At 38.1% G+C, this 21605-nt stretch overlaps 2 long non-coding RNA genes across 2 annotated transcripts; one reads left to right on the forward strand and one right to left on the reverse strand.

Moving 5' to 3' along the window:
* The first annotated feature begins 1632 nt into the window (after positions 1 to 1632).
* LOC127180387 (uncharacterized) lies at positions 1633 to 16961 on the forward strand. The gene is made up of 3 exons (XR_007829634.1): positions 1633 to 1776; positions 5039 to 5136; positions 16870 to 16961. It is a non-coding gene; the product is annotated as an uncharacterized LOC127180387 (long non-coding RNA).
* Positions 15421 to 19911, reverse strand: LOC127180386 (uncharacterized). The gene is made up of 3 exons (XR_007829633.1): positions 19702 to 19911; positions 17671 to 17820; positions 15421 to 17053 (listed from the first exon to the last, which is right to left on the reverse strand). It is a non-coding gene; the product is annotated as an uncharacterized LOC127180386 (long non-coding RNA).
* Positions 19912 to 21605: the final 1694 nt, after the last annotated feature.

Consider the following 21605-nt stretch of genomic DNA (forward strand, 5'->3'; position numbering starts at 1 on the left):
AAATAGCCCAAGCTTCTGCAAAAGTGAAACAGGATTAAGGCCTTTGTGACACACACAATGGTTAGGGGAATTAGCAATAGTTGTAGGCACTTAGAGGGGCTCTCACACTGAAGCTTATCCCAGATTTTGCACAATAATCATTTGAATATCAACAGTGTTTTGCAACTACAGCGCTAATGTATAAACTTCTCTCTTTTGCGTTAGTCCAAATCCCCCAGCTGATGAAGCCGTTGCAAACTCTTGCCCGAATACTTACATTTTTGGAAATATCAGTGGTTTTGTAACCTTATTTTATTTTAACTGTAAAGTAAAATGAGCTTTTGTGCATATGTTTGTTTTATTATTACTATTTAAATTTTTTAACATATACATTTAAAAACTAATTGCAAACTTTCTGCAGGTTGTCCGCACTGTTCCAAAGATTTTTTTTTTTGCTTGTTGGCTTATAGATGATAAATCATTAGGTTGGTGTGTGGAAAGTAGCAGTGGGACATAGTGTGGAGTCTGTTGGCATCTGCTTATCTGCCTCATTAGACTGTCTTTTACGGGGGCTGGGAGGGAGGCAGCCACTGCTGTTAGCAGGGAGCTCACAGAGGGGAGTAATCCTGCACTGCTACCTCACTACAATCACACTGCCATGCCTGGAGGAGTGTGATGGTTTCAGATTTTTTTCTGAGAAAGAGAGAGAGAAGTTGGAGAGAGAGATAGAGAGTGAGAAAGGGAGAGCGAGGGAGAAAAAAAAAGTATTGTCTATATCACAAAACATTGAGTGAGATCAGCGGACTTGTCAAGAGGCCTTGGCTTGAATATGAATGATGAGAGAAGAGCAGGGTGGTCTGGGTGGCTTGGGCGGAGGCGGGCGAGAGAATAAGCCCAACTGTCCCTGCCAGCCTCACAGCAGGCAAATCAAACACAGTTGAGACACCTCCGCTCAAACTCTCTGATGACAAAATAAGAGAGGAATGCAGCCGAATTTCACACAGGCGGAGGGAAAGCCGGCGTTCACAGCTATCCGTATCATCCTCGGCGGTGATAATGGCAAGTGAGCGTTCGATATTTTATAAAAAGAAAAAGTTTACAACATGCTTTCAGTCAAGTGTTACTCAATAGCGACAAGTAGCCAGCAAAATGTTGGGGTTTTTTCCATCTCCCTTTTTCTCTGTCAAGCAAAACAGTTGGGTCACAGCTACAAGTGAGACGTGACGTTTTTTCGGCTCGCTCTAAATGAAGACATTAAGACATGAAATACCCCACACCCCCCCGCTCGCACAACCCCCCCGGCCTTCCCCGATCCCCACAGACTTGTTCAATTCACTAGAGTGTCTGCATAGTTCCCTCATTCAACTGGATACAATGATCCGCGAGATGAATAAAGTTATCTCTGGGGTGAATGGGATGTTGCTGAAGGGAGGAGACAGGGAGGACCCAGCGGGGGCCTGAAAGAAGCCCCGTTTGAGGGGCAGATCTGAGGGGTCGGGACCCAGCTGCCTGGCCGGGTGAAAGGGACACCAGCGGGCTGGACAGGCCCAAGGAAACAACAAAACAAATCCCCTTCCAATAAAGACATCCCACGCCGGACTTAACCGGGTCCCGCCGCAAAAGTTGCTGATCACTCACATTTCACACATTGAAACTTTGCTCTTTAGGCTGAGTGCTAACGCAGTTAAAAATCACAGTCAGCTAGTTTTTCCCTCCACTTTTTCGAGGGGGGGAGGTAGTGAAGCCTAGTCCTAGACTAGTCCTAGATAATTTGATGAAAACAACAGGGCTACAAAGGTAGGAGCTGTTTTGAATTCTCCATTTTTTTTTTGGTTAACTTGTGGCTTTGTCGTCGCAGTGTTTAATGTCTTTTGTAATCCGCTTATTAGGTGTAAAACAAATCAAAAATATATATTAAAAAAAACTAAAAACGATGACGTTGTAACTGAAAATGCATTCTCGATAAACATCTTTGTGTTAAAGCTATTTATTTAAGTTGGAAAAATTCCTACAGATACACTATATGTCTCCTATTGGTTAAAAAGCGCATCAATTGAAGGGGTCACGTCTTTTCTGGGGTTACACCGTTTCCTTGATGGCAGTGAATTGCTCTAAGTTGGAATTTGCAGGGGGTAAGTAGGATGATAATCAGGCCATATTATAAGGAATTGATGGTTCATTTTCCCTGTCAGCAGTAGCAGTGCCTCGCCCAAAGATGTGCCGACCTGTGCAGATGGGGTTCAAAGCCAATTTCCATGTTAAAAACTCCACACGCTCCAAAAATCCCCTCTGAGTGAGGGCTTGCTGATAGGAGCATGTGACCGCGCTATCTGTTCTAGCGTGCATCTGTGTCAGCCACTAGTGAGAAACCCGCCACCCCGAAGTCTGTGAGTTTGCATGATAAGACGTGGTAATAGTACAGATATTTTATGCATACGTCGCAACAGAGTAAATTAGCAGGTAATTTTTTTTCACGTTTGCGTTCGCGACTGTCAGATCACAAAGACTGGTTTTGTGTGCGTCGTCTGAATAATAGACTCGGGCTGTCTCAGCTATTGCTTCAAGATTTTTTCTTATTACATCTCATTTATTTCTTTTCTGTTTTAACTGCCCACATCAAATGTGAGCCAGGAGTCCTCTCGCAGTGATCCGGCTGCCAGAAAATCAGCTTCTTCTCATTCATCATCTCTAACATTAAAACCCAATTGCCTTCAGGCTGCTGTGTTTCTGGTGTGTGCAGTTTAGATGCAGAATAAAACCTGAGGAAAGAGAATAAAGGCTGCGTGCAGACAGCACAAATTGTTTGATGAGTTATGAGATGAACTCATATGAAATGCAGAAAGAAATGATAGTGCCAAGTAGCATTGCCTGTATCCCGAGGACAGGACAATCTTGCTTTTTATCCTCGTGTCTGCCAGATCGTTTGTTTTCATTTGATTGAAGGAGAGTATTTTAAAGCTAAGCTCTGTATGTAATTATCCGAAACCCAGATTCCACTAATTTCCACATTGTGTTAGGACTCCTATCTTAATTGCAATCACACATTCCTGTTGGAGGGGAAAAAAAAGACGACTTTTTTTTTTTTTTTTGTAACAGACTTTGTCAAGATTATTAATATCAGAGAGAGTGTCAGTGCAAAGGAAAAGTGGGGCTCCTGTCTAGCAGCTCGAGCTTTACGAGAGATATTCGGTGGAGATAACATTATCCCAAAACAGACAAAAGTTTGTGAGCGTACACTCCAACGCTTCGCCATTCTCACCGGACACACTGCAGGTAATGAGATAGCGGTGTGATGACTTATTAAATAGAGCAAACCCGCTGCTTGGCTTTTTCTCATTACCTTTTCACTCATTTTTTGTCCTCTTCTCATCATCAACCCTTGGAGCCAATGAGACTGGTGACAAAGCTCCCGCCACGCAATTCTCTTTCCTAGCCGGCTTTCATCAAGCGATTTGGTGGCGAAATATGAAGCCGATTTTATCTCGCTTTATAAATTCACAAAAGGCCCCTAGAGTGCCCCCACGGAAGACATACCGCATCCCAACCATGTGCCATCACTATCGCTGATCCCCTGCAATTGATAACGCCACCTCTCCTATTTAATGATTTGACAGGCATCAGACGCCAGTCCAGCAGCCACGCTGGGTTTTTTTTAATATACTTTTCTTCATGTCATTGCCTGTTTACACAGAGTGGGTCAGAAGAAAGAAGGTATCTGCTCTATCTCCCCCTCTGAATGTGAGATTTATATTAAAACTGGGTTTCTGTGCACCCACTTGGATGCCAGTGTGATGCTATTCTTAGTTCTAAAGAAGAGATTTTCCCCAAAATTTTAGGAAAAGACCTCTATTCATCTCGGTTAAACACTTATTAAAAATTACCATTCCATCCAAAAACATAAATATAAAAAACAGCATTTCAATGCATTTCAATTTTGACTAAACGAAAAAGCATGAAAAATGTTCAAATTAGCATGATTAAAATACATGCTTATTAGAACAATTGTGAACAATCTGTATAACATTACTATATTTGGAACATCTACATTTTAAAAGCTGATAATACAAAGAATATTAGTGAGGTTAACCTCGCAGATAATGAAGTGAAAGATGATGTTTAATTATAATAATAAAACATATAATTATGCAACTTTTTTATGCGTTTAATTTAAGGTATGATGTTGAAATCTCGCAGTTGAAGTTCAACATTCTGACTTTTTGCTTTAATTATTCAACATTCCTGTCTAAGATTAATCAGTCCAAATATCAATCATCCCTACAATAATATTATAACATCATGAATATTTACAAAATTGTACGGGTGGGCGGTGTCACTTCTTTTCATTATCCTGACATATCAGGTGGATAGGTATTTCCAGTCTTGTGTCTTACATTATTTGATCTATTTTATTCCTTTAAACTTCCTCCACGGTAATAGATTTGAATTTACTTTTGATGTCAAATCTTAGAATTTGAGAAGCTGTCATGACAACTAAGCAGGTGGCACAATAATCTAAAATAAACCATGACAACCTGTTATCATCGTAAGAGCTGGCTCTGACAACAATCATCTCTGTTTATCAATAATGTAAAGGCTTACAAAATTCATATGCAGCAACAATTTGAAATTCATTTCATTTTGGGCACTTAGGTAATGAGAATTTTTAACATCAGCACAACAAAGTCTCCAGGATACTAATAAATCATTCATCACTTAATCAGTGATGTATTATTTATCGGTTTTCAATTTTTCATGTTTTTGGCTCATTGATCCTGGAGGGGCAAAAATAAAGAAAGGAAAGTATGAACTGCGCTCAACTTTATTTTAGGGAATTTCAGCCGAGACCGAAATTAGTTCTTTTTGACAAAGCCTTTAAAAATGTAACCGTTACTTCAATATTTCTTTATTTTATTTCCTTTTTAAACAGGATTATTGTTGTTACTACTACTATTATTATTCTTATACTACAAAAAAAGGGGTTCAGGAGGAGGTAGATTATTGAGTTGTAGAACTGAACACATGGCTGTGCAAATTAACTTTTCCCCCCTGTGCTTTCTAGTAAAAGCCAGGCAGCCTCCCCCCGGGGAAGGAAGTCAGCAAGCTCCTTTTGCAACACACTCTCTGGTTCACAGGGTTCCAGTTTGATCAGCCTTCCATGTAAGCACACTACTCTTGATACTCATTAGGTTTCCTTCATTAAAAAGTTTGATGTTTTTCACAATTCCATGTCTTTTATCAACATGTTACTTGTGAAAACGCTTAACTCTTTCACTGCTCAGAAAAGCCCTTTGAGTCCATATATCTAACGTCTGCAAAAAAAATAAAATAAAAACGCAATAATCACTGTCATTATCACAAATCTGCTCTTGGTCTGTTGCTCCTAAATAACTAATTTAGCTGCAAAACAGCTTCATCTATTTTGCCTATTCATTATTCTTCCCTATCATATATCTAAATACAGATCTTCATTTTATAACTGACAGCTTATTACCTCTGAACACATGCTGATAAATTTAATTTCAATGAGTTAGCTTCAATTTTCCTATCCTATTACCACCTAATATTGCACCATGAGGGAGAACACTGAGCTGATGGAAGAAAAAGGCAACTAGGAGAGAAAAACAACAACATGTTTTGATGTCTATCATGAATGTATTTGTTCTTTAGTTTGATAGTCAAATTAATATTATTATTATGCATATAATAATTATTTTAAACAATTTAATACACTTACATTTTTTTTATTCGATAAGCATGTTAGATATAAGTTACATTTGTGCATACAGACATTAAATATTTGAAAAAAAAAAATTTTCTTGATTTATGTTTATAATACTAATAATTTAAAAACCTGTCCAGCTTATTATTTCACACACAAGCAGCCTCTCCTGACACTTTGTTGTAGAAATGCCCTCATGAGGAGCCACCCTCTCTGCTTTGTGACAAAGGACACAAGAGACGTTCTTCAAAGCAGCAAAAATGCAACTGAAACGCATGCCATCAGAAGAGAAAATATTATTGTGCTTAATGTTTTAAACATAATGGCGCACAATGCAGTGCAAAACTAATAAGCCTCCTTCAGCATATACCCCCCACGAAAGCTGCATTTAGAGCCCTGTTGGGTCTCTTATTTGCCAAAAATAAATAAAGGAGCTGCATACTCTTCTTTTTTTGCTTTGATGTTGCCCTGAATAGCACTCAATTAACAATGTGGCTAATGAGCCCATTAAGGATGAAAGACTTCTCAACAGGTATGAGAGGAGGATGCTGTTCTTGGAGTCTCGGGGCTCAGTGCTCAGTGCAGCAGGAGTTGCACACTGCTCCTTTACAGAGGCTCTAGAAGCAAAGCCCTTGTGCTAATATCAAACAGAGAGAGGAATTACAGGCGTCTTTTCTCAGCACACTTCAACGGCAGAGTAAAATAATCTTATATCCTGGCAAATATAAATGGAAGCCGCGGGATTTCTACATTTATTTTTGCGCGCTTCGGAATATGTCTAAAATAATTACTTTTCGTTTTTAAAATAAAAACATTTGAGAACAGTTTAACCCGTTAAACGACTGACTCTGCAAAATAATGATTTACGCACTTTAGCTATACGTAATATGCAAATAAACACATGTGATTTCAGTGACAATTTGTTTATCAAAATAGCGGAAAAATCGTAACCATGGAGCTAAAACTGTCTGTTGTGTGAGTGTGAAGAGACATTTTATTTGCTCCGTGCAGACTGCGTTTGTTTTCTTGCTGTGATAATATCATGTTCATTTTATTTCCCTCTAAATAAACATAGCCTGCTTGCCTGTATTTTTACGACCTCTAATTTTGCAAGACTGTCTCAATGTGTGAACGTAACCTATTTATTCAGCCCACGTGAACTTAAAGACATAAATAGCCAACGGATGTTGGTTATCTCTTGTGCGCAGCTGAGTGATTCTTTAAATAGAGGCACTTCTGGCTGCTTGTAATTTGGAAAATAAAAATCAAACAAAACAAAATAGGTTTCATCACGTGTGCTGGAATAATCATATGATTGTTGTGACATTGGATTTTGGCGTAACCTAATGTTTGATGATGCGGATGTTTGATGTTGCGTGTGATGGTAATGACGTTTGATACTACCTTTTTTTTTTTTTTTTTTTTTTGAATAAAAAAAAAAAAAAAGTTGGATCAGCCTTGGACTTAAAATTTCAGATCTTTAAACTGTCATCCTGCTGTCCCTGCACACAGAAGCGCCCACCGTACACTTCTCATTTCTATCAAATTAAAATCTTATTATTTTATTTTTCTTTCTTTCTTTTTTTTGTTATTCAAAACAAAAGCGTTTTATAAAATGAGCAACGTGACCATAATGACAGCAGTACTGGGAACAACAATGCTTAGTAATAATAATAATAATAATACCAATTAATAATACAACAACTACTACTAATAATAACATATTAAAAACAAAATAACTTAAAATAATACTTTTAAGAAGAAAAAAGGTCCAAAGCATTTTTATATAATTTCCCTGGTTTAAATACATATTATACATTCATCACAGAGGTAAAAAGTCTGGATGGGGAGACACAAATTCGGAAATTCTAGGCAATATTATGAACGCAAACAATTATATAGACAATAAAAAATATAGTTTAAAGCTACACCAATCTATGGTATGTATGTAGTAAAAAAAACATCCTAGAATAGAGAAAATTTTACATGATTAAAGAATTACTCAGGGTTAAAATACTGCCTTTCTAACAAAGCTCAAATTACTAGTTCAAATACATAATTACCTCTCTGTTTTGATAATTCTTTTGATGACGGCAATAATTTCACATCAAATAAAACATTTTAGCATGATGATTAAGGTTCGTTAACAATGAACCTTTAACCAACAACCGCGTCAGATCTCCAAAATAAATGGTGTAAGATTTCGCGTTTTGGAGGAAATAAATAAATAAATAAATACCAACAAAACGCGGGTTTTAGGCAGAACTTCACTGTATGGAATTTAAGATATTTACTTTTCATGTCTTCAGAGTTTGCGTCGTATCTACATGCTGAACATAATTGTAAAATAATTAGATACGTTTAAAGTTTTAATTCTTAAAGGCGAAAATGTAAAAAATGAACACATTTTAGATGTGTTAAACTGTTGTGAGTTGCTTCTCTTACGGTGCTTACCGCCGCTGTCCATGAAACTGCATCTGAAGCAGGTTCTTTAGATTTGAAAAGATACGGTACTCTCCTCTCCATCCATCAATGATGTTATAACCTAAATATTTATATTAAAAACGGGAAAAAATGATATACCGTGCAATCAAATCAAATTATAAAGATATTAGCAGACTAATTGCGTTTTTATTAGCTTGTGAATAAGATGGTGCTGTGCCAAACATTGTGTGGTGACAAATGGACTGATGCAAAGGATGGGGCCAGTGTCTGACCGAATGGGGGGCCCAGTAAACTGATTATGAAAATGTGCAGGGCAGCACTCTGTTTTAAACTCCCAACCTCAGCACTTCAGCTTGAACACATCTCTCTCTGAATGATTTTCCACCATGGTGCATCTGCAGGCGTCCTCCTGGATGCTTTCCAGCTTTTGTTGTGCTTCATTATTAACTGCATTTATTGTATTTCGCTAAATGTTTTGAGTTCTTGAATAAGTATTCCGAATGCTTTGCAACATATTGTTGCTTTTTTGTTTCCAGTAGGAGTTGGGTTTAGCAAATCATGGCACAGTTTACATTTCATGGGTTGTTTGCAAATAAATTTGTTAAACTTGTGGGTGTGCTCATTTAGTGCCATATTTTGCATTGTTCTGATCAGTCCATCTACTAGAATTTGTTTTTATTAAGAAATGCTTTGTAAAGCAGAATTTACTATATTAAGCCTGCATGTTTGGAATGCAACGCTATGCATTACACTGACATCCACCAGCATGCAATTTTCCATTTCAGCCTGCCACTTACTGTACATTATCATGTTCCCCGGTTTCTGAATAGACTGAATGGCAAAGGAACGAGAGCACCAAATAGCACCATTTTGCTTTCAAAATAAATACACCCATCTGGAAAAGTAACAACGCAAATTATATGGAATTCACCGACACTGAGAAGCTAATAAATAAATAAACTGCTCGGAAGTGGAACGAAGTTATTGAGATGTTAAACCAAGGAAGTTTCCGAATGTTATCTGTCGCTTCAGCTCGAGGATGGCTCGAGGTGTTTGGAGTGTGAATCTGCCTAAAGCCGCCAATGCAGACATACACGGCATATGCTAAATACAGATAAGAGTGTTATTTAATAGATCTGGAGAAAAGACCCGTCCACATGGCTCAATGAATGTGCTTTGAATGTGCTTGATAAGTTGGCTTAAGCTGAATGAAGTATCCAGTGCAACACTGAGTTGCTGTTTGAGCTTGTGACAAACTTGCTGTTTAGTTAAGCCTGCATCCAGGGGAGGGATTAGAGAAAAGCCGTCAGGATCAGCCTCTGTCTCCAAAAAAATTCTCATCACAAGTAATTGCATACTCCCAAACAGGGCCAAATCAGCTACTTAAGAAATAATAACGAACGTCTTTTCATGGGTCAGCAGAAGTATAGCTGAATTTTTAGAAAACTGCGTGAGTGAAATAGATTTACTTCCATTACGGCTTTCTCACTTTGCATTTTCAATTGCATATTCATATAAACCACACCAGAACCTATAAATGATCCTCTCTCTTCATGAAACATGCAATAGGCTGAATGTCACATTAATTAGACTGTTTTTTCTTTTCTCTAATTTGCTCACTGACATTCTCTCGAACGCTTGAGTTCACTAATAATTTTTGATTCATAATTCAATTTCAAATGCGAATGATGAAGTGTTTGGAGCAAATGAAATATATACAAGAGTGTTTTCTCTTTGAGGTTTTTAACAGCTATGGAGTATAGGGGTGATGAGAAGGGCAGCTAAGCCTCTTTTAAGCTTCTCAAACCTCTTAGAGGTCTGAAGCTTCGGAGGCTTGTGCAGCTATAACGGGAAAGACTAAGCAAGTCATTCAATGACAGCTTGTTTAATTGTTAAATTTAATTTTTTTTCAAATTATTTTTGAAATATGTGACCCTAAACCAAAAAAACAGGCACAATGGTCTTTTTTTTCATCTGAAAGATGAATAAATAAGCTTTCAGTTGATGTATGGTTTGTTAGGATAGGACAATATTTGGCCGAGACATAACTATTTGAAAATCTGGAATCTGAGGGTGCAAAAAAAATAAAAAAATAAAAAAATTGAGAAAATGACCTTTATAGTTGTCCAAATGAAGTTCTTAGCAATGCATATTACAAGTCAAAAATTAAGTTATGGTAGGAAATGTACAAAATATCTTCATGGAACATGATATTTACTTAATAACCTAATGATTTTTGGCATAAAAGAAAGATAATTTTGTTGGCTATTGCTACAAATACACCCGTGCCACATTGACAAACAATGACGATTTTTAAACTCATAGTTTCCTATGTGCATACTATGAATTTAAAATTATATATAGTACTTTGTGCCCCTGAGGGACTGTTTTGTCTTTTAAAGCTTAACAACTTCTCTACCAGAACTTTCCATTAATCAGGCCAAATTGGCTCTAAGGTATACACATATTTGAGGGTGTGGAGAGCCATATCTCTGAAGCAATGTTGCACATTTCTGCAGAGTTTCTGGCATATGAGCTGTCTTGTCAAATCAGCCTGTCTCAGCTTAGCTTCTTTAAAGTCACACTATTTCAAATGGAGCCATATAAAAAAAAAAAAAAAAGGGAAAAGAGTAGTCTGATTTGCAGGAAGCCTCGGGCGATGGTTTTGAGGAGAGCATGATAAGCAGGGGGTGTGCGCACATACTGATCCATTTCTAAAAGATGAATCTGTGAGCGGTTCTGGTAGAGCTGTTATTTCATGTTTTTCCTTTTTTTTGGATACAGGCACCCTGTTCTCTTTGAAGTCACTGTCACTCATGGGAAGGCGGTGAAGGTGATGCACTAGGGCAACATGGCCTCTTGCATAATTCTTCATTCTTCGTTACCAGAGGGGTTGTGCAGCCTGACTGGAGCATATGTCACAGCAGAAAAGCAGCAACATCTGGTAACAGACAATGATGAGATATCAGAGGTTTGAACCTGATTAAAGGCTTCAGAAATATTTGCCGTCCAGCCTTTTAGTTCCAGCAGCTATATCACATCTTTCCCTCGCTAAGTGTTCACGCTAATGACTTTATTCAGAGACTTTTTATGAGAAAAAACTAGAAGACTTATAAATATTCCTCTGTAATTAAATCTAATTATACAAATAAATAACAGAATGTAATGTTTTATATGCACATACTAAAGTGCACATTTAAAATAATATGTCAATCAGTGAAATCTCTGTTTATAGTTAACACTGGAACACAAATCAGGCGATTTGAAAATATCTTTATTTACATTCCACAGATATTTATGGTCAAGTGACTGCTCACCGGTCTGAGTGATGGCCTTCGACTGCACTGTGCGCAGTTAATGAGCTTCAGTGACTTCTCCTCTGCTCTCCTCATCCCACATGCATGAAGCCTGTTAAAAACAGACTGTTAAAGATATTCAGCTCACCGCTTTTGTTTGCACTAAACGCCAATAGCAATTTGATCTAAAAACCAGAGCCAGCAAGACAATTCCTTAACGTTGGAAGCTGATTATACTCCTTTTTTCCTTTTCTTTTCCTTTTCTAACCAAGTGGCTGAAGCTCATAATGCAGGTTGATTACAACATGTTTTTATTTTATAGTACGTTTCAAGTTTAGAGTCTTCCCTTCCATTACTGAAATAAAATTTGTTCGTCGTCGAGGTAATGTTTGTTTAAACGGACCAATTATTGACTCCTCATAAAGCCTGAGATATTAAAAGGCAGAGTAGTACAATCCTGACTTATAGTAATTTATTCAGTAATATGAAGATATGCGCGGTGCTCTGAAAATAAGTCAAAGGGGCATCTCTTTCACACCCCCACCTTCTAATAAGGCAGTTCGGCTGGCCTCAACTGTAATATATTTTACCAATAAAGCAGCAGCAAAGCCCGGGTGGCCTTTTGACCAGGACTGAGCACTCGGAAAGCAGCAGGCAGTCGCTGCTAACTAGGCCGTCTCCTCTCCTCTCTCTAATATTAGCTACCTGTCCCCTTGGCTCCGCTCGACACGGAGAAGGGCTTAGCGCTTGATATTTTCATTTGGGCTCTGCCAAGATGCAACACCCCTGCTTTAATCTTGTGTTTGACGTTAAGCTCTGTGTCACTGAAAAAGCCCGACTGAACTTCAACCTTAGGGTGGTGCTGTCATACAAAGATGATGTGGCTGGGGAGTGGCAGCGCCTGGTCCGTCCTTGACCCCAACTATTGGCCAGTCGAAGCCTTTCCCCTGCCCTCTTCTAACCAGGCCAGCGCACTGACAGGTGAAAATTTAGCACTGAGGGCTCAGAGCCGGGCCTCTCTTGTTCTGCCTGTTTCCGGCATAGTGCTGCAGACAAAGCGCTATCGCGATTTTCACTTGAATAGAAGAGGACAAATCCCAGGAAAAATGACCGGACTTTGACAGCCATTGACCTTTGGACTCTTGTCACGCACTTGTCATCCACAGGATTATGGACAGTGATGTCTCTATTTCGATTCAAATGCGCAAGACGTCACAGTTTGCGTGATCCAGAGGCCTTTGTTAGAAACTAGAGTGTCATAAGAACAGAGGCGGAATAGAGACAATGATAGCGAGAGAAAGGCTTCATTATGGTACAGATGTCTCCATTTGACAAGCCGCTGAGAATGTCTATTAAAATATGGAGAGGATAATTGTTTTAAATGAACAAAATTAATATCAGCACTTTCGTTGCACATAATGGCACTGTTAAGAGAGGTACAGTGGCTTAATGATATACGCATCTTCACAAACAGTTAAAGCACTCCAAAAAAAAGTCACACACATGCACACACAAAAAGCGATACTATTATAGCGTTACATAAGCAGTCAAAGACTGGCACGGAGTCAGATCTCCCATGCTGAGCGAGACTCCATCACAAAGACAAGACAGGCTTTCCTGCTCTCCGATCCCTCTGACAGTCTTTCTCTCACACACATACACACACAAACACTTCGCCTCTTCTCCCTCATCATTTAGTCGGCAGCCCACCTGACTGATGCCGGAAAACCAATTGTTCGGCATAGCATCAATGTCAGTCTATTACTCCATTCGCATGTAATGACAGCCTGTCCTTTTGGCACAGATTATAGTGCTCTGTCTCAAAGCAGCAAAGTGTGGAGTTTCCCTGACCTGCACGGGGATGAGTGTAAACACCCTCATTTAGCCACCAAAACAGAATACATTTCACTGATTAGGGAGTCATTTTCTGTCAAACTAATCACAGAGCGCTTGGTACCGACATCAGAAAAAGAGTGCATTATTGATCTACTCAGCTGAAGCACATTGTTACAGAGTGTATGTGTGTGCGGGGCTCTTTATCCGAGGCAGGAGACGTGTTGGTGCGCGCAAGCAAACATCACAACAAATGCGGCTTATATAAAGTCTATTTACCACGGCAGACGTAAATATGCATTTTTTTTCGGGCCCCAGCACACTTAAAAGATAAAGAGGGAGGGGAAAAAATGGTTTCGCTGTGCGAAGGAGACATAATGCATCATTATAAAGCATACGAGCGCAGGCAGCGAGCGGCATTCGGGAGTCATTACCGAGCCCGGGGTCTGCTCCATTTGCCATGCCGCATATGTGAAGCCTTTGTGGAGGTACTACATAAAAGTAATCTACCATTTCAGGCATGACTTCCACCGCACCGAAGACAAACCTGTGGGCTTTTCCGTCATTATCAGGGTGACAGGTCCACCTGAAAGAAAGCTTTTTCCTCTCTTTCATTTGCGCCGTATAGATATTGATTGTAATGGGAGCAAATTTCTCCCGTCATTATCATGCTGACCAATATCAAAAGACTAAAATGGCGCGTTTAAGAGTCTCCTGCATAGCAACCGCAGATAAAGCACATTGTCCTGACCCTCATTATACGCAGCCAAACGGCAAGCTGCACGCGTCTTTGATCAGCCATTTGAGCCTGACTGAAAACTGCATGTTCGCGACCACAAAGTATCTCTCTGAACTGACTAATTGAATAGAGTTGGCCGATTCTATTATGGCGTAATAAAGCAGTCAGCATATTTCCACAGGTTGACCCTAATCATTGGAATGTGCGGTGGATTTAATTACCTCCACTGAAGTAACCAAAAATATGGCGGAGATCAAGTGAATTATGCCCCCTTTCTGATATTGTTCTCTATACTTAGTGCTTATATAAGAAGGTGACATGAGACTTCAGTCAAAACAAAAGCCAGAAGCTACTAATGAGACTTGTTAGTGATGCTAATTTATGTAAATGTTATTAATTACAGACACCTATCTTTCATCTGTGCCATTTGGCGGAGAAGTAATTAAAAACAACAATGAGAATCCCAGCAGTGGAAAAGCAAACATGATCAAAGCAGTGCACAAGGAAAGGAGAAAGACCCTTTTCCTGAACTACGCATTGCCATGGGCAACTAAGGCCTCATTAGAGTCCGAGACATTTGGTTGATCACCAGTTAACCTGATTTGCTTTTTTTCCCTCTCCCTTTCATTTTCGTAAAGGCTTCGCACCTCACCGCCATCTCTTCTCTCCCTCTGATTGACAGGGCTTGCTGGCAATCTGCGTCTCTGTTTCGCCACAAGGTTACAAAGGCCCCCATATGATCAGTTACAGTATTATGTCACCAAACAACTTCAAAATCGCCCCATGTTGGGCGGAAAGCCACGGCCGTCTTTGTAGCCCTGCAGAAGGGCCCTTTGATAGGAACAAGGGCAGGAATTGTGGCATGTATCATGTGAGCTGAGGTAGAGCACTGGAAACAGATACGGAGAGATCAATAGTCCTCTCTGCTGTGCCAGCCCTCAGGATATTGACCCAGTCTCCATGGAGGACCTTCCATTTTAAAGAGTTCACTGAAGATAAGAGCTACTAAGAGGAGGAGCCCTTTAGTACTTTCGCTAGCTTGCCTACGACCATGATTTCCTCAAGACCTCCAAGGTATTATTGGCACCAACAGCTTCAAAAAAAGAAGAAGACATCGTTACGCTCATGGCAGAACAGATCCATAGTACAGATCAAATGTATTAAAATAGGATTCTCCAATAGGAAAAACATCCAGTTCATTTATTGTTGTCCCTTTATATTTCCATAGAAGATTCTTTATAAGTTGGGAAAAACTTTAGCAAGAAACACACATTTATTTTTGCTAAAGGCATCTTGCTATTGACTGGGTAAGCCATATTTCACACTTGTTTTGTACTTCTGCAAAGTGAGTCGTTTTTTCCTTTTGTTTCACATAATTATACTGTAAATTGCTGTTAATCACTGTTCTACTTCAGTAATGAAGAGCAGGAGCAGGCATGTGAGGAGAGACTTTGGAATACAATGCAGAAAATGAAACATGAAATGAATGGGATCCACCTTCCTGGCCCTTTCTCTCACTCTGTAATTTGTGGCATTTAATGGAGGAAATCATTGTGATTTTGTACAATAATATGAGATGGAAAGTGGAGAAAAAAATTAGAACCAAGATCGGTTTTTATCATGATGGGAAAAAAAAGACCACAAATATTCAAATAATTACACCATATTGTCTTTTCTTTTATTATTTTTTCAATCACAACTTTCTTGTTATACTAGAAAAATGGGAACCTAAACTGAACAGTGATGCATTGCTTAATATATCAATTAAATGCATATTCAACAAAAAGCGAACCACATGAAAAACGAGAGTTTGATGGCAACTTCCTCACATACCTTTTATCCAAAACAGCTTATTCGCAAGTATTATTCATGATGATAATGAAAACAACAGGTCAGCGGTGATAATTATTCTAGTGCCTATTTTCAGGCAGCACTGACTTTCAGATGTGTAAAAAAAAAAATGAAATAAAATACCAACCAAACTCAACAGCATCAAGGTGAAGTGATACAATTTGATACAATTTTCCATTACAATATTTCTCAGAAGGCAATTCAAACCTAATTCAATTTTAATTTCCCTACATTCATGCAAGTTGTTACTTTGACCTTTAATGTATTTAGATTTCAAAAAAGATACTATTAATAATAACTTAAATTAACATACTTACAAGCACCTACGATTTCGCAAAATATATATTCCTGAAAAAATTTCTCAAGTTTTATATTATGCCATTTAAAGCATGCATAGGTTGACTATGTAAAATGTAATTAGAAATAGGAATAATCACAATAAATAAAGCAGAACGAGTCCTGTGAGAATGTGAGGGGTGAAGGTTGTGTTTAAAATGGAAGATTAGCTACTCATCACAATATTATTCTGCCTGCAATAAAAGCGAGTCTTAGGGGTGGGTCGATAAAGGTTTGACAGCATTTCCAATTCATTTTCCTCAGCCAGACTCAAATCTAACCATTGATCGCACTGTTAATCCATAACCAAGCTCAATCCATCCCCATGGAATGTACCATAAAATAAAACCGATAATAGGCAAAGGAACTCTTGACTTTCCAAATAACTGGGGAAGAGTTAAGCACAGATTAGGCTTTGGTTCATTTAATATACACTTACGCACCTCACTAAAAGCACTCAGGACTGACACAGCCTTAATTTACCATGCTGCACTGCTGGGTATAATAGTAAGTGTTTTGTTTGTGGAGAATGATTTAGTCCTAAAAATAGAAGAATTCACAATTGCATCAAATACTCTGTTTTCTGCAGTTCACACAATTTTAAAATGCAAAACGGAACAAAAAACCTTATGAGCCCACATCCAATTTACTCCTCTGTTTATCTTTTCCAGCTGGGGGACCTCCTCTGATGGTGCAATCTACATCTGACCCAAGACCATGACAGTTCAGCATTTGTCCACTGTCCAGTGACCAGCAACCTTCAAGATCACTGAAAATGTCAAGCGTGTTGGACTGCCGGTCTTCTCTTATCAGGAACGATGGCATGGCATCATTTTGAACCAGTGATATTAGTTCCTAAATAAAGTCAACTGTTGTTAAAATGCATGTCAAAGGTGCTTTTTATTTAAAATATATTCTGTGGCTTAACATAAATACTGCAACTTCCTTTTTGCTCTTTTGAAAAGTGCTAACATAATTTAAATAAGATTAAAAAATACTTTTTAAGTGAAGTCATTGTACATTTTTTTTATTGCAGATTTTTTTTTTGTTCTTAGAATTAAAAATGGCTTGAAAACACACAAAACCTCAGTTTACCCTTGTGTTATAATAGGAACTTAATAAAAAATTGATTCAAGGACACACATTTTATCACAAAAAGAAATGGGGGGACATTGTCTATAGACATTTTTTTTCCTTCCAACAAGAAACATGTTTCAGCAGCCCCTGACAAACGTATGATTGATCCTTGAAAATGACCCAATCCAAACAGAGAAGCTGATAATGGTTTGAAAAGATGGCTCTATTATGGGATAGTATTTCATGTTGTGGAGAAATTGCTCCTAATGAGCCTTGTTCTAAAGGCCTGCAGGCCTGCCATCCCTCCCCTTACTCTCCAGACCTCCAGGGGTTAGTGTCTGTGCGTCAGGCCCCCATTGTTGCCTGCCGACGGATAATGTCCTTATTAATTGTACCTCTTTGTAAGGTGTCAGCTGCAGCCTTCGATTGAGACGGATGGGTCCTCTGGAGTCTGCTCCCTGGCCCTCCACTGCTAGCCTATCTTTAGACAGCACACAGGTGCACCATTTCTCATCCTGCAGCTCGGCACTTGCCCAAGGCGCTCTCTGAAATATGACCAAAATTTTATGAAAGAGCAGGAAAAACACTGAGGAGAAATATGAAATGTTTAAAAAAGCAATTGTGTGTTTGCATGTGTGAAGGTTAATATGGATAAGCTGAATAAATTGCTTCAGTAAACAACAAATGCAGTGTAATGAACAATGCAAAATTTAAACCAAAATCTATTAAACATCAATTAGATGTCATGTGTCGTGTCGGCTGAAAACGAAGACAGAAAAGGTTTGTAACCTTAAAGTTAGTAACTGAAATGTATTAAATTAATTCTGACAGGACTGTATTTTTTTTTCCATTCTTTTATTAGTGACACTGTGTAGTGAAGTGCTGAGAGAGGAGGCAGAGAGTGGGTGGTAGAAACACCTTTTACATCTGTCAAAGTGTGCAATCCATCTGATGTTTTAGGTGAAACGCAACCAAACATCTCAATCTGTCAAAACTAACCTTGTTACCATTTTTTTTTTTCAAAGAAAGTACAGCTGAATCTTAAAAGGTTATGTTTTTTAACTTTTGTACATTTGATAAAAATAGATAGATAGATAGATAGATAGATAGATAGATAGATTTAATGGTACTTATGTGTATTTGTTTTCCTTTAAAAAAAATACCTTCATCATAATGTTTTGTCTATGGGAGCTTGTCTATGGGAAAGATAAGAGTTGAGAAGTTGAGAATATAGTAGAGAGGAGCCTTTAACCTGAAAACTAAATAAATAAAAAAGCCATCCCGTTATCCTTATGATGAATGTATGTGACAGCAAGTAACCCCAAGAACTGATGTGGGGCAGGCTGAGGTGACAAGGTCCATCGGTGTGGTCCAGACTTTTCATAATTACCTTCTCTGCTTATCTCAGAGGAAGCGTGTGTGCTTCTAGAGTATATGGGGCGTAGCTACACTGGGACTTCCACAACAAATGCCCTGTCCCATGGCAGTATGCCATAAGCCACTGTCACTTACCTGGCCCATTTATCTCTGTAATTATGCTCACCTGGACTACATGCCTGAAACTAATTTAGTCATTAGTTTCAGCGCAGTTAGTTCCTGTTCAAAGTCAGCTCTGGAACTTCCCGTATCCCCCAACAGTTACTATAATCATAACCATTTACTCATGAATAAAAACAGGTCACTGGTTGTGCATGATTAAGCACAGTCTGGAGGCAAGCAGGCAAGTATGAGCACTGCCATCCACCGTGTGATGTGCTGCTGTAAACTGTACGAACAGCTTGTTTTCATTTCTCCCTCATAAATGTTAGAACAAATTAGTGTGCAAATATTCACCAATATTGATATAGAACCGTTCCTTTATATTAAAGATATGTGTGCTACAGAGAGTAGCTATAATATAAATAATGTAGTTTTATTCACACCAAAAACAATAAAGGTCCTCAGCAAACACCAAACTCTATTACCACCATAGTGTTTTAAAAATCGTTCTAACTATATATATATATATATATATATATATATACACATATATATACATATACATATATATACACACACACACACACACACACACACACACATATATATATATATATATATATATATATTAGGAACTATAATAAGCATTGGCAATAATCAAGTGTTTACAGCACCATGTGCTTTAAATAAGCACAATACCGTCATAGTTCAATAATTATCGTTTTTTGGTGTAAACAGACTTGGCAAAAATGTTCCACTTTCAGGAAACCTGACCTACAGTTTATTTGTGCTTGGTTGCTAGATAATGTTAATGCAAGTTAACGAGGTATCAATGAGCAATAAAAAAAACAAAGGATTAGCGGTAAAATTCAAGAAGAATAACATTAAGCTTAAAGAATATACACAATGACAATGAGAGAATAGTCAACAAAGTGACATTATGTTACCTGGATGCAGGCAGGTGTTAATCACGGAGGTCTCTAGTGCTTACTCCCAATCTTTTTAAGGCTGAAATAATATATTTAGCCTACAGTGTATGCTTGTTCTGATTTGCGAGTGCTCAGTAGGAGTAACAGCCGATTTCAAATCGCATCATCCTGGGTAACTCAACTTCACTTGACGCTGCGTTATTCTGAATTCATATTAATTTCCGGGAGAATTTGTCATGTGACTGACACTCCTGAAGTACAACGGACACTTTAAAAAGTCGTTCCAAACAATCTGCCACTGGAACATACACATACAGTAGCCTACCTAAGATTTATATGTTGCTTTTAAAAAAGTACATTTCGTTAGAAAACTTCTTTTAATTGGCCGGTGTATCTAGTTATTGTAGCCCATAGCAGGGGTAAAGGGTTAAACCAACTGTTACGGTGCGCCCATTCTGTGTTAACTGTATGGAAGAACTCATATTCTTGAATAGTTTTTTTTTTTTTTTTTTTTTTTTGTAAAAAAAACTAATGTAACTATTTATAGGCTATTTTTGACTTGACCCACTACAATATCTCCATCTGTGTGGTTCCATATACACAAATAAATGACTCATATGTGACCCTGGACCACAAAACCAATCATAAGGGTCAATTTTTCCAAATTGAGGTTTAAACATCAGCTGAAAGCTGAATAAATAAGCTTTCCATTGATGTATGGTTTGCTATAATAGACCAATATGTGGCCGAGATACAACTATTTGATAATCTGGAATCTGAGGGTGCAAAAAAATCTAAATATTGAGAAAATCACCTTTAAATTTGTCAAATGAAGCTCTTAGCAATGCATGTTACTAATCAAAAATTAAGTTTTGATATATTTACAGTAGGAATTTTACAAAATGTCTTATGGAACATGATCTTTACTTAATATCCTAATGATTTTTGCCATAAAACAAAAATCAATAATTTTGACCCATACAATGTTTTTTTGGCTATTGCTACAAATATACCCCAGCGACTTAAGACTGGTTTTGTGGTCCAAGGGAGGACTTGGGAGGACACTTACTGTCTATGGCGGATCAGAGAGCTCTCAGATTTCATCAAAAACATCTTAATTTGTGTTCTGAAGACGAACTAAGGTCTTATGGGTTTGGAACAGAATTTCATTTAATTTCATTTCATTCATTCAAGTTTTTTTGACCTACTGCTAATGGAGGATAACATGGGACTAGGAAAAGCTTGTATCCAGCATGTCTATGCAATTATACAGGAACTTTAAATTATATATATATAGAAAAAAAAAAAAGTTTCTCACTTATCAGAATCGAAGGTCAGTAACATAATCTTTAGGACTACTAGAAGGACAGCTTGATGGGATAAGAAGACTAATAAAGTTATTTCAATAAATGAACCTCCTTCTGAAGACCATATTATTTTAATAACATGTGGCTCCGAGACTGGTGCTAATAAGTTAGTAGTAATGAAATATCTTTTTCATTGATTATTTTGGTTTGTTGAGAAAACACAGTTAATTAAGTGGATTGAAGCCTCTATGAGATCACCAGCATTAACATCAAATCCTTTCCTCCTCATTAAAGGCAACGCAGTCAATTTAATTAATGCATATTAATCCCCACTGATGCTCATTTCAGCTTTAGGAAAAAAAGGATCCACATAGCAGGGCTAGCCTGACTTCAAATCACTTTGTTTCAAACATGCAGGTTTGATCGTTGCCTGAATTTGTGGGCACCACATGGAGGGGCCCCTATTTGAACATTCTGCAGCATTTTGTGTGATCTTTCCATGAGCTAATTAAAAAAAAGCGACGATTAATCACAGATTTCCCTTTCAGAGTGCATGAATACTGGACCACATCAGCCACTGGATGTGTCAATGACTGCTATACATTACGCTAACCT

The sequence above is a fragment of the Labeo rohita genome, chromosome 18 (assembly GCF_022985175.1).
Source record: "Labeo rohita strain BAU-BD-2019 chromosome 18, IGBB_LRoh.1.0, whole genome shotgun sequence".
In the NCBI taxonomy this organism is placed as follows: Eukaryota; Metazoa; Chordata; class Actinopteri; order Cypriniformes; family Cyprinidae; genus Labeo; species Labeo rohita.